Here is a 12,800-nt window from a genome sequence, read left to right on the forward strand (position 1 = left end):
ACTGATATAATCATCATTAGATCAAAATGCTGTATTTGGCGATCATCACGTTGTTGATTCTTCGTGCAGGTATTCAGTTTTTTATTACTTGCTTTGTTAGGTTTTGTTTCCTAAAGGTCTGAAAATATTAATATTAATGGAAATGGAAAAACCAACATATCAAAAGTAAATAAAAGTATGTTCACATTATGTGCATAAAAATGTGTTTGACCAGAATGTAGCAACATGAACAGAGTTATTGTATAGGATTTATTTTCTGCTGTAAAAACCTTAACAGCTTTAAAGGGGCCAACTTTATACAATATAATGTGAAGGATATTATGTATGAATATGGCTTTAATAGTAACTAATAAAAATATTAATTTAAAGGTGTATTTTGTTTTATTTTTGCAGACTTTACCACTTCTTTACAGCAGATGAACTTAACTGCTTCGCCTGGTGAAACTGTTATTTTACACTGCAATCAAAATCTGACTGCTGAATTTAAAGATGTTGGTTGGCGTAAAGATGGGAATTTTCTTTTTAACTACAGCCCAGTACTAAACCGAACTGTAATCAACTACACATCAAACAGGATGCAGGTTGACCTCCAAAATCCAATAAAACTACAGATATCTGATGTACAGCTTTCAGATGCAGGATTATACAAATGCTATCCACTAAATCTGCAGTGGCGATTGAGAATTGATGGTAATTTTATTTTTTAATATGTGTTGAATATGCCTTTTCGATATCATGAAATTAAATAGCAACATTATCTGAGAATAAAGTTTAAGAATTGATTTTTTTTAAGTACTAAATTAATTAATTTTGTGAGAATACAGATTACACTTTGTGTTGTATTTGTTTCATTTGCCAACACAGGGACTGAACTACAACAAGGCAGAAAAAGTTACATAATTTTTACAGTAGCTACAACATCTGTTGTAGTGTGCCTCTTTATATTTTGTGCTGTGTGTCTTCTCAGGTGAGTGACCACCGGTGGTTTTATAAAATTTTTCACCCTACCTTTATATTAACGGCAAAAACACTTGTAAAACAGAGTGATGTTAGTGCAAAAAAAGACAATAAACAAACAATATTATAAGTATACAGGTGTCAGGGAACAGCCTGCCACGCCATCCCTCGGCTCTGCACACACACACACACACACACACACACACACACACACACACACACACACACACACACACACACACACACACACACACACGTAGTCTGTCCCCATCTTACTAAGTACCGGCACCTGCGGCTCATTAACCAGCAGCCCTACTTAAACCCCTCGTCTTCACTCACCCACCGTCAGTTTTACTTACTTACATAGGAGAACATTTATGAATCTTTGCTTTACATTTAGTGGTTTGATTTGCTTTACGTTGTTTTGTTTCCTCATTAAAACCTGCTTTCTCGCAACTCCGGTTTTTGCTTCAGTCACTCCGCAACCGTGACAACAGGACAGTGTCTAAGAACCTGACAGGAATATACAGGTTATACACATAATACCAATTTTATATTATTTAAAAACAAAATTAGTCATATTTTCCTTTTTCTCATTATTGTTTAAAAAACAAGAAACATGACACATGAAATATACACATGGGGTAACCATTGCTCTTCATCTTCTTCTTCTTCTTCTTTCGGCTGCTCCCATTAGGGGTCGCCACAGCGGATCATCCGTCTCCATACCACCCTGTCCTCTATATCTGCCTCTTTTACACCAACTACCTGCATGTCTTTCCTCACCACATCCATGAACCTCCTCCTTGGCCTTCCTCTTTTCCTCCTACCTGGTGGCTCCATCTTCAGCATTTTTCTACCAATATAATTCATGTCCCTTCTCTGCACATGTCCAAACCATCTCAATCTCGCCTCCCTCACCTTGTCACCAAAACATCCTACATGTGCTGTCCCTCTAATAAACTAATTTCTAATCTTGTCCATCCTCGTCACTCCCAACGAAAACCTCAACATCTTCAGCTCTGCTACCTCCAGCTCCACCTCCTGTTTTTTACTCAATGCCACTGTCTCTAATCCATACAACATCGCAGGTCTCACCACAGTCCTATAAACTTTCCCTTTCATTCTTGCAGATACTCTTCTATCACAAATCACTCCTGTCACTCTTCTCCACCCACTCCACCCTGCCTGCACTCTTTTCTTTACTTCCCTAACACACTCTCCATTACTTTGCACTGTTGACCCCAGGTACCTGAAATCCTCCACCTTCTCCACGCCTTTTCCCTGCAACCGCATCACTCCACTGCCCTCCCTCTCATTCACACACATGTACTCTGTCTTACTCCTACTGACTTTCATTCCCCTTCTCTCCAGCGCATATCTCCACCTCTCCAGGCTCTTCTCAACCTGCTCTCTACTCTCACCACAAATCACAATATCATCTGCAAACATCATAGTCCAGGGAGACTCCTGTCTGACCTCGTCCGTCAACCTGTCCATCACCACTGCAAACAGGAAAGGGCTCAGGGCCGATCCTTGATGCAGTCCAACCTTCACCCTGAACCAGTCTGTCGTACCTACTGCACACTTTACTGCCGTCACACTGTCCTCATACATGTCCTGCACCACCCTCACATACTTCTCTGACACACCTGACTTCCTCATACAATACCACAACTCCTCTCTCGGCACCCTGTCGTACGCTTTCTCTAAATCCACAAATACACAATGCAGCTCCTTCTGTCCTTCTCTATACTTCTCCATCAACATCCTCAAAGCAAATAAGGCATCTGTGGTGCTCTTCCTCGGCATGAAACCATACTGTTGCTCACAGATGGTCACCTCTTCTCTCAGCCTGGCTTCCACTACTCTTTCCCATAACTTCATGGTGTGACTGATCAACTTAATTGCCCTGTAGTTACTGCAGGTCTGCACATCTCCCTTATGCTTAAAGATCGGTACCAGCACACTCCTTCTCCATTCCTCAGGCATCCTCTCCCCTTCCAGAATCCTGTTAAACAATCTGGTTAAAAACTCTACTGCCATCTCTCCTAAACATCTCCACGCTTCTACCGGTATGTCATCTGGTCCAACCGACTTTCCATTCTTCATCCTCTTAATCGCTGCTCTCACTTCCTCCTTACTAATCCTATCTACATCCTGCTTCACCAACTCCACATCCTCCAACCTTCTCTCTCTCTGATTTTCCTCATTCATCAGCTGCTCAAAATACTCCCTCCATCTTCTCAACACACTCTCCTCACTAGTCAACACATTTCCCTCTCCATCCTTTATTGCTCTAACTTGCAGTACATCCTTCCCAGCTCGGTCCCTCTGCTTGGCCAATCGGTATAAATCCTTTTCTCCTTCCTTAGTGTCCAACCTCTTATACAGTTCCTCATATGCCTTTTCCTTGGCTTTCGCCACATCCCTTTTAACCTGCTGCTGCATCTCCTTGTACTCCTGCCTACTCTTCTCATCACTCTGTCGATCCCACTTCTGTTTTGCCAATCTCTTTCCCCTAATGCTCTCCTGCAATTCCTCATTCCACCACCACGTCTCCTTGTCTTGCTTTCTATTTCCAGATGTCACACCAAGTACTTTTCTAGCTGCCTCCCTCATCACTCCTGCAGTAGTTGCCCAATCATCCGGCACCTCTTCACCACCACCAAGCCCCTGTCTGACCTCTTCCCTGAACCTCACACTACACTGTTCCTCCTTAAGTTTCCACCATCTTATTCTTCTTTCAATCCTTACTTTCCTCCTCTTCTTCTTCGCCTCCAAAACCATCCTACAGACCACCATCTGATGCTGTCTAGCTACACTGTCCCCCGCCAACACCTTACAGTCTCCAATCTCCTTCAGGTTGCATCTCCTACACAGAAGATAATCCACCTGTGTGCACCTTCCTCCACTCTTATACGTCACCCTATGATCCTCCTTCTTCTTAAAATACGTGTTCACCACTGCCATTTCCATCCTTTTAGCAAAATCTACCACCATCTGCCCTTCCACATTCCTCTCCTTAAAACCATACCTACCCATCACCTCCTTATCACCTCTGTTCCCTTCACCTACATGCCCATTAAAGTCTGCCCCAATCACCAATCGTTCTTTTCTAGGTACACCATCTACCACTTCATCTAATTCACTCCAGAATCTTTCTTTCTCCTCCATCTCACAGCCAACTTGTGGAGCATAGGCACTGATGACATTTATCATCATCCCTTCAACTTCCACCTTCACGATCATCACCCTATCAGAAACTCTCTTCACCTCCACTACACTCTTACTGTACGCTTTTTTCAGAATCACCCCTACACCATTTCTCTTCCCATCCACACCATGATAAAACAGTTTAAACCCACCTCCAATGTTCCTGGCCTTACTCCCTTTCCACTTGGTCTCCTGAACACACAACACATCTACCTTTCTCCTCTCCATCATATCAGCTATCTCTCTCCCTTTACCCGTCATAGTACCAACATTTAAAGTACCAACCCGAACCTCTACTCTCCTACACTGCTCCTTTTCCTGCCGTCTCTGTAGACGCCTTCCTCCTCTCCTTCTCCTCCTTCGGCCAACAGTAGCCCAATTTCCACCGGTACCCTGTCGGCTAACGATACCTGTGGCGGTCGTTGTTAACCCGGGCCTCGACCGATCCGGTATGAAATTCTCATTTGTGATCCGCATATTTGATTTGGCACATGTTTTACGCTGGATGCCCTTCCTAACGCAACCCTCCCCATTTACCCGGGCTTGGGACCGGCACTAAGAGTACACTGGCTTGTGCCCCCCTAATGGCTGGGTTAACCATTGCTCTTCATACTACATTTTTTGTCTTCTCAATTTCAAACATCTGTGGTTTCCATTGTTGAAGTAATAATTAACACAAGTGTGCACATACTGCATTTATGATATTACATTAATATAATCACAGCTTTATCTGGACTGAAAAAAAAATTACTTTTTTTACTTTTTGTATGCTGCTTTGTGTTTTAGAATTATAAATACGGTCTCTGTTTTGGTAATCACATTATGCTGCAAAACAATAAAAAGGCTATTTGGATTTCATTACAGAAAACAGAAAAATCGAGAAAAGGAAACTGGCAAAACGACTGTAAGTTCTTATTTTAATATAAATATGTATACAGTACATGCAAATAATGGGTTAATATTTACAATTACTTAAAATAGATGTATTGGTTAAAAAAATCTTATAGTCATCGAGAAACTTTAATTATATGATGGCTCAACCTATAAATATGTTGTTGGCTTGACTAATAATAAACATATCATATAAACATTAAAGCATTATAGTAATAATGATCTACTTTATTTTATAATGAGCGATATAGAGAGTGTTGAATTTTTTGCCCTATTTTTTAAATTTTTGTGCTCAAAATAGAACTGTATGTACAAAACAACATACATTTTATTAACTGAAGAAATGAAATGAAATAATACCAAATTTGTGCCTACCAAAAGTTTTCAGCTTCATCATGGAAAAATAAATATTTTAGGCTTTTGATTTTGCTGTGATCTTGACCCTTTTTGGATTTGCTTCAAAATCTAATCTGTTTATTTTCTGCCCCCAATGTTACATACATACTGTAAACTTTCAAGCAGCCATTCATTATTTATTTGTTAATCTTATCAATTAACAGATAATAAACATGCTCAGAACATTCTATATGTATATTAATTATTACTGTGGTCTTATTTTTGTAAGTAGGCAAAGATCTATAAAGATAATGTCTGTCACAGTGAGACGAAAACCGAATGTGTAAGTTTCAACACTGAACCAATGAAAACCAATAAAATTATGATATAACAAAGCTATATGTTTATTATTATTATTATTATTATTATTATTATTATTATTATTATTATTATTATTATTATACTTTTTTTTACAGGTCTACACAATGACAAGCCCAAATGACTTCTCTTTTGGCTATTCATAAATCCACAGAGTCACCATCACAGATACGTTTCTATAATGCAATTATATTGACAGGCTATATGAACTGTCTCTACTATTTAGTGTAAATTTTATCTAGATTTTAATACATTTGCCAGTTCTTTACAGGGGATTGTGGTGTTATACAGTTCTTGGTATTTATATATCAGAATCTATTTTAGTTTTTGTTTAGGTTTATATTGGCTGCTTAAATGTAGGTCATTCAAATGCTTACTAAATAGGAGTGATACTAAAAAGGATAAATGTCTTGGTCATATATTTGATAGATTAATTGAAATTACAATCCCTTAATTAATTAATAGAAAACTACAGTGTTTTCAGTATAAAAATGCTCAGGATTCCACATTCTCATTCTTGTTTTGCCCTGTCCATTTTGTTTGCTCATTGCTTTAAAATAAAATTGCAGCAGAAGGGTATAAGTGCAACTTTACCAGAAAAATTGGTGTTAGACTACATTTTCTCCAGTGGTTTAGATATACCCACCAAAACCTGATGGATTGGAGAATTTCCTGAAAGGATTTTATCTTCAGAGCCTGAATTATTTTTTTAAGGGTGTCTTAGGTTCTTGTTGTCCTGACTCACTGGCTAAGCTCACCAGTGGGCTGAGCTTCAGGTCACCACGGGAACCAAAGGCTTTGGAACTGTAGCCAGGTCAGCCAGAAGATTAATAAAGAATTTTGAGATTTCCACCTTTTGCTTTGAGAATGTTGATTAAGAAGTATAGAGAAGGAGGAGGTCAGAAGGAGTTACATTGTGTGTTTGTGGATTTAGAGAAAGCGTATGTGGGACTGCATCAAGGATCGGCTCTAAACCCCTTTCCTGTTTCAGGTTGAAGAACGAGGTCAGACAGGAGTCTCCATGGACTATAATGTTTGCGGATGATATTGTCATTTGTGGTGAGAGTAGGGAGCAGGTTGAGAAGAGCCTGGAGAGGTGGAGGTACACACTGGAGAGAAGGGGAATGAAAGACAGTAGGAGTAAGACAGAGTACATGTGTGTGAATTAGAAGGAGAGGGCAGTGGAATAGTGTAGTTGCAGGGAGAAGAGGTGTAGACGGTGGAGGAGCTCAGGTACTTGGGGTCAACAGTGCAAAGTAATGCAGAGTGAGTTAGGGAAGTAAAGAAACTCTGCACCCTGCACTCTTGCAGGCAGGGTGGAGTGGGTGGTGAAGAGTGGCAGGAGTGATTTGTGATAGAAAAGTATCTGCAAGAGTGAAAGGCAAAGTTTATAGAATGGTGGTGAGACCCGCCATGTTGGATGGTTTAGAGACAAAAAAAGAGGATACAAACATTTCACCATTTTATTGAATCAAGTTAGACTTTTTGAAGGTTAAAAATCTGTAACATTTAATTGGTCATTGTACTAATAATTTATTGTGTCTGTACATCTGTATCACTCTCAGTAATGACTGAACACAGAGTAGATTTTTTTGTTCAGTTTTAAATTATCTTTCTGTTCATTTTATTTGTTTAAAAACCAAACAACCATCTATTTTGTTAAAACCTTTGACATAATTATACAGAAATACACTTAAAAAAATCGCTTTCAAAGTCTGACTTATCCATGGCAAACAAATTATAATAAATATAAAAATATACAACACCAAATAAACAGAGCTGCTTTAAAGAGTAAACTTTTTTTGTGCAATGGAAATCTGACTAAACTAAAAGACTACTAAAGATAGTTGGTGTAAAATCTTTTCATATATACAGACCAGTTTTAACCAAATTAATGAAAGTTTAAGAATTAAAAAACAAAAGTTTTTTTTTTTTTTTTTTTTTTTGCCCATCTTTGCCCATCTTACATTTCTTAAGCTCACAGATACAGATGTAAGAGTTATGTGTTCACATTTGAGAAAACAATGTGGTTTTGTGTGTTGCCAAGTGAAACATCAGTGGAAATGGTTTTTAGGTCAAGTTTTGAAAAGTGTGGTTTTCTGGGGTTTTTTTTTATAACTTTGTATGAGTACAGTTTATTCAGAATTAGAAAATCCAACTATAAAATATAATTTACCTCTGATAAAAGAGAAATAAAATTCTATGTGCATTTCTTAGTTAAAAAACAACATGAGGATTTCTACTAACACAGAGATTTATTTGAATTAAAAAAACTGCAATTATGGTGGGACTTCTAATAAAAAGCACCTTTATGCTGGATTAACTGTTTTGAGACTGTTTTTCTTTCACTTAAATTCTAAATGACAGTTATACAAGCACCTTCTCAAATAGTACATTATAAAAACAATTAATTTAAAGATGTCAAGATTTTGTTTTTTTGTGTTTTAGTAGGTAATTGTGAGAATTATTATATATTTTTGTTTGACATTGATGGATAATGTTTCGCTCTCTGCTGCATTGTTTAGAAGCAATTCCACCTACTGATCATTTTGTACATTTTTATCATCTTGTAAATTGCAATTTGGGTTGAATAAATTATTGTATCTATCTGTCTATCTTTTGCATTCATTTCTTTAACTCTTCTTCGAAGCCAGAATTTTATTTCAGTCTATTTTCAGGAAAATTGTACATAATCCATAGTGGGGATTTCATTAACATATTGCAGTCTGTATATAATATGGATTATGTAACAGACTTTCTTTAATTCTGTTATGGTGTACTAATTCTGGATCAACTGGTGCTCATTGTATGCTTGTGTAATCCATTTTTGGAAGAGACAGTGTGTTGAGAGGCCGGTTCTATCTCTGGGTAACGACAGACCAGCAGCCACTGGGAGATGCGGATGGATCGCTGAATAAACGCTTTGAGACCTGGCGTCGGCCATTGCCAGCTTGATGTCTGAGTTCAGTCCTTGGCGGTATGCCCCCAGGAGAGTTTCATTCCAGCTGCTGCTGGCAGTGGAGACTGCAGAATAAATAGTTAATCTGCCGTGGTAAGGGCCCCAGTGGCGGTGCAGAAAACCTCCGAAAAGTGGTTGTTAAAAAGAGCGTATGAGGTGGTTATGTCAGCAGTTCAGGTTTAGGATCCAAGGCGAATGCCGCAACGGTGCTGGGAGCAGTAAGAGTCGTGCCAGAAATGCGAGCATGCAGAGCGTGAGGAGAGCCAGGAAATCCATGGAGGTGAAATATGTGCTGAAGTGCCAGCTTGGCAGTTTCCTTTGGAGACGGAAGCTTGGGTAGAGCAATGAAGTCGCCCATTTTTAGAAAAAATTATCAATGACCGTCATGACAACCGTGTTGCCATTGGAAGAGGCATCCCGGTAATCACGGACGTTCTGGGATAGAAAGGGGCCGAAGGAGACCTTGGGGGTGGCCGCGAGGGTTCTTGTGTCGGGTGCAGTCGGGGCAAGCTGCGACAGTCTTTTTTACCATGGAGGGCCACCAGAAGCGTGTCTTGACCAGAGACAAAATTTGATGCTGACTGGGGTGACCGAAGAACAAGGAGTTGTGACACCATTGGAGAACATCAGAGCGGAGACCCTTGGGGACAAACAGGAGACCAGTGTGAACTGACACAGATTTGGGAAGGATGGTCTCGGGGCATGGATCTTCCTCCTCCAGGGAATGAACTCTAGATAGTGTGTCAGGTTTAACGTTTCGGCTCCCAGGCTGGTACAAGAGGGAGAACCGGAAGCGGTGATCTGTCCAGACCAGAAAGGGGACCTCCGCCCCCTCCAACCAGTGGCGCCATTCCTCCAAGACCAGTTTGACGGCAAGGAGCTCCCTCTCGCCCACTGGGAAGTTACGTTCCGAGGAGCTAAGACACCAGGAGGAAAAGACACAAGGATGCAGGCGGTTATCCTTGGGGCAGACCTGGGAGAGCACTGCCCCAACCCGTGCGTCTACATCTTTTCCTGGGTCGGGAAAGATGAGGATGGGTTCAAGTTCAAGAAACGCCTTCTCAGCCTCGGGACCCCAAAGGAACGAGAGAAGGGGGGTCGTCAGGTAGTGGAGGGGCGCTGCCACCGAACTATAGCCCTTGACGAAGCGGCGATAAAAAAATTGGCGAAGCCCATGAACCTTTGTAGTTGGCGGTGGGAGGTGGTGGTTGGCTAATCCTGGATTGCCTGAATCCTGCCAGGGTCCATCTGGATGTTACCGGCTGAAAGCAGGTATCCCAGGAATGAGGATCAGGCTTCACATAAGGCCCATTTTTGAGGAGTCTCTCCAAGATCTGATGCACCTGCCAAGTGCAAGGGGTAATGGTTCCGGACAGTGATGGCATTAGGACCCCGATAGTCGATACATGGGCGTAGAGATTTATCCTTCTTCTCTACGGAGAAGAACCCTGCGTTCATGACCTCCAGAATAGACTATTGTAATGCATTACTAGGTGCATGTCCTGCATCATTAATAAACAAGCTTCAGTTAGTTCAGAATGCGGCAGCAAGAGTTCTTACAAGGTCAAGAAAATATGATCATATAACCCCAATCTTATCATCCCTGCACGGGCTTCCTGTTAAGTTTCAAATAGACTACAAACTACTACTTCTTACTTATAAAGCCCTAAATGGGGTTTACACCTCCTGGAGTGTTTAAAGGCTCTGGCATGGAGAAGCTGATGCTGGATCTGTGATGATCACAAATGTTGAGATCAGTAGCTCCTAGTTTTATAACCATAAAGACTGTAGAAAGAGCATTACTTAAAATATTATACTCCAGTACTCATGTTAGTTCTCACTCTCCAGTGTTCTGTATTGTTGAAAGATTTATGATAAAACTCTTGATGTCACCCAAATGAGGATGGGTTCCCCTTTGAGTCTGGTTCCTCTCAAGGTTTCTTCCTCATTACATCTAAGGGAGTTTCTCCTTGCCACAGTCACAGGCTTGCTCATCAGGGATAAATGCACACCATTCACTTTGACTGTTGATTTCTGTAAAGCTGCTTTGAGACAATGTCTGTTGAAAAGCGCAATAGAAATAAACCTGACTTGACGTGACTTGACTTGACTTGGCTGATAACTGATGCAGGCAGCCCTGTGGGGGACTGGTTCCGGGAAGCAGCTCAATGGTCGGTGGGGAGGCAGGAAGGTAGCCAAGGCCTTACTGAACACGGGCGCAAAGTCATGAGTTTTCAGGGATGGATGCTAAATCTGAGTGCTTGAGAGTGACAACCGGCAGTGGTTTGGGTGGGGAGGAGGGCGATGCAGTGGCTGAAGAAATGCACACTCCAATCCAGTATACATCCTGTCATCCAGTCTACACGTGGTTTGTGTTTCCACAGCCAAGGGAACCTGAGTATGATAGGGCTTGGGGTGAGGAGATGACTAGGAAGGAAAGCCACTCCTGATGTCGTTCCCCCACTGACATGAGTAGAGGTTTAGTGCGGTGAGTGGCCCGGTCTAAAAGGCTGCCGTCTAGGGCTCTGATTAGCAAAGCTTTGGGTAGGGGTTCCATGGGGACTTGTAGTTGCTTGGCAAGCTTGAGGTTGATAAATTAGGCATCTGCCCCAGAGTCGACGAAGGCAGCTAATTCCATGCCTCCGGGGCCTGCCTAAATGTGGACCAAGATGGTGGGTTTGGAGAGAGCGGGGGAAGAGGGACTCTTGGGTGCTTCCTCCTTCACCAACGAGCCTTTTACTGGTCAGGATGCGGCGATGTCCCCATTACCTCCGCAGTAGAGGCATAGACAGAGCGACCGACGTTTCTACTTCTTGGTAGGGGTCAGGTGGTTGCTTCCTATCTCCATGGCCTGCAGCGGTGAGAGAGAGAGTGGGTGCTGGGACCCGACACACGAGGTGGGAAACTGCATGTAGGGGAAGGACAGCAAGGATCAAGAGCCTAAACGGGGGTAACAACGCTCCCAGTGGCGTTTCCTTATGCGCAGATCGATGTGTGTAACCAAGGAGATCAGAGAATCCAGATCCCGATTAGGATCATGAGCGGCGACAGGAGGGAAATGACGTAGGCCACCTTGAAGCGCTCCTCCCTGAATTGAGAGGGCTGCATTCTAAAAATCAGATCGCACTGCATGATAAAAAGCAGCAGGAGTTTGGGTCGCCCGAAAATCGGGCGGGTGGCACGAGCTGAGGTTCACGCATAGCCAAGGTGCCAGTAGGTGGAGCAGGGGCCAGTGCCATGGGTGCATGCCAGACTGGGGTGGCAGGCAACGACAGCGGCGGAGGGGATTCTTGGTAGGGGATTCTTTTGGGGATTTTGTCACCAAAACGTGTGCGCAAGAATCCCATGATTTCCTGCACACCTGCAGAGAGGTATTGAATCTGGTGCACCTGCGAGACACAGCAATTGTGTCGCTAGAGGTAGGTACATCCATGGGATGCATGTTGCCCAGATTGTTCTGTCAGCAGTTCAGGTTTAGGATTCAAGGCAGATTCTGCAACGGTGCCAGGAGCAGGAAAAGCCAGAAATGCAAGCATGCAGAGCGCGAGGAAAGCCGATTCTGAGAGCCGATTCTGAGCCGATTCAGTGAGCTGATTCAGTGAGCCGATTCAGTGAGCCGAAGCGCATGGGGCACAAGAATATGGAGCCGGAAGTCGGAGCGCGTAGAGCACCAGCAGAGCAGAGCCGAGCCGAGCCAGGAACCGGAGCGCTTTGATCGCGAGCAGAGCTGAGCCGAGAACCGGAGTGTGTTGCAGAGCCGAGCTGGGAACCGGAGGGCGTTGAGCGCGAGCAGAGCCGAGCCAAGAACCGGAGCGCATTAAGCACAAGCAGAGCCGAGCCGGGAACCGGAGCACATTGAGCGCGAGCAGAGCCAAGCCGGGAACCAGAGCGCGAGCAGAGCATCCGTAATGCTGAGGGGAGAGTCGGGAAAACAGGCGCGGTCAGTAAGTCGGAGGACAGAATAGTCAGTCGGAAACAGGTCGGTAACGGAGAGATAAATAAAACAGGGGGAAAACGCTGGAGTGTCATCCGGGCAAGCCTTGAAGACAATATGGCACTGATT

At 42.7% G+C, this 12,800-nt stretch overlaps 1 long non-coding RNA gene across 1 annotated transcript; it reads left to right on the forward strand.

The window, feature by feature from the left end:
• Positions 1-376: 376 nt before the first annotated feature.
• On the forward strand, positions 377-5,931 carry LOC310723785. The gene is made up of 5 exons (XR_014532766.1): positions 377-690; positions 865-967; positions 5,038-5,077; positions 5,693-5,743; positions 5,877-5,931. It is a non-coding gene; the product is annotated as an uncharacterized lncRNA (long non-coding RNA).
• The last annotated feature ends 6,869 nt before the right edge of the window (positions 5,932-12,800 follow it).

This window comes from Silurus aristotelis (genome assembly GCF_946808225.1).
Source record: "Silurus aristotelis genome assembly, chromosome: 3".
In the NCBI taxonomy this organism is placed as follows: domain Eukaryota; kingdom Metazoa; phylum Chordata; class Actinopteri; order Siluriformes; family Siluridae; genus Silurus; species Silurus aristotelis.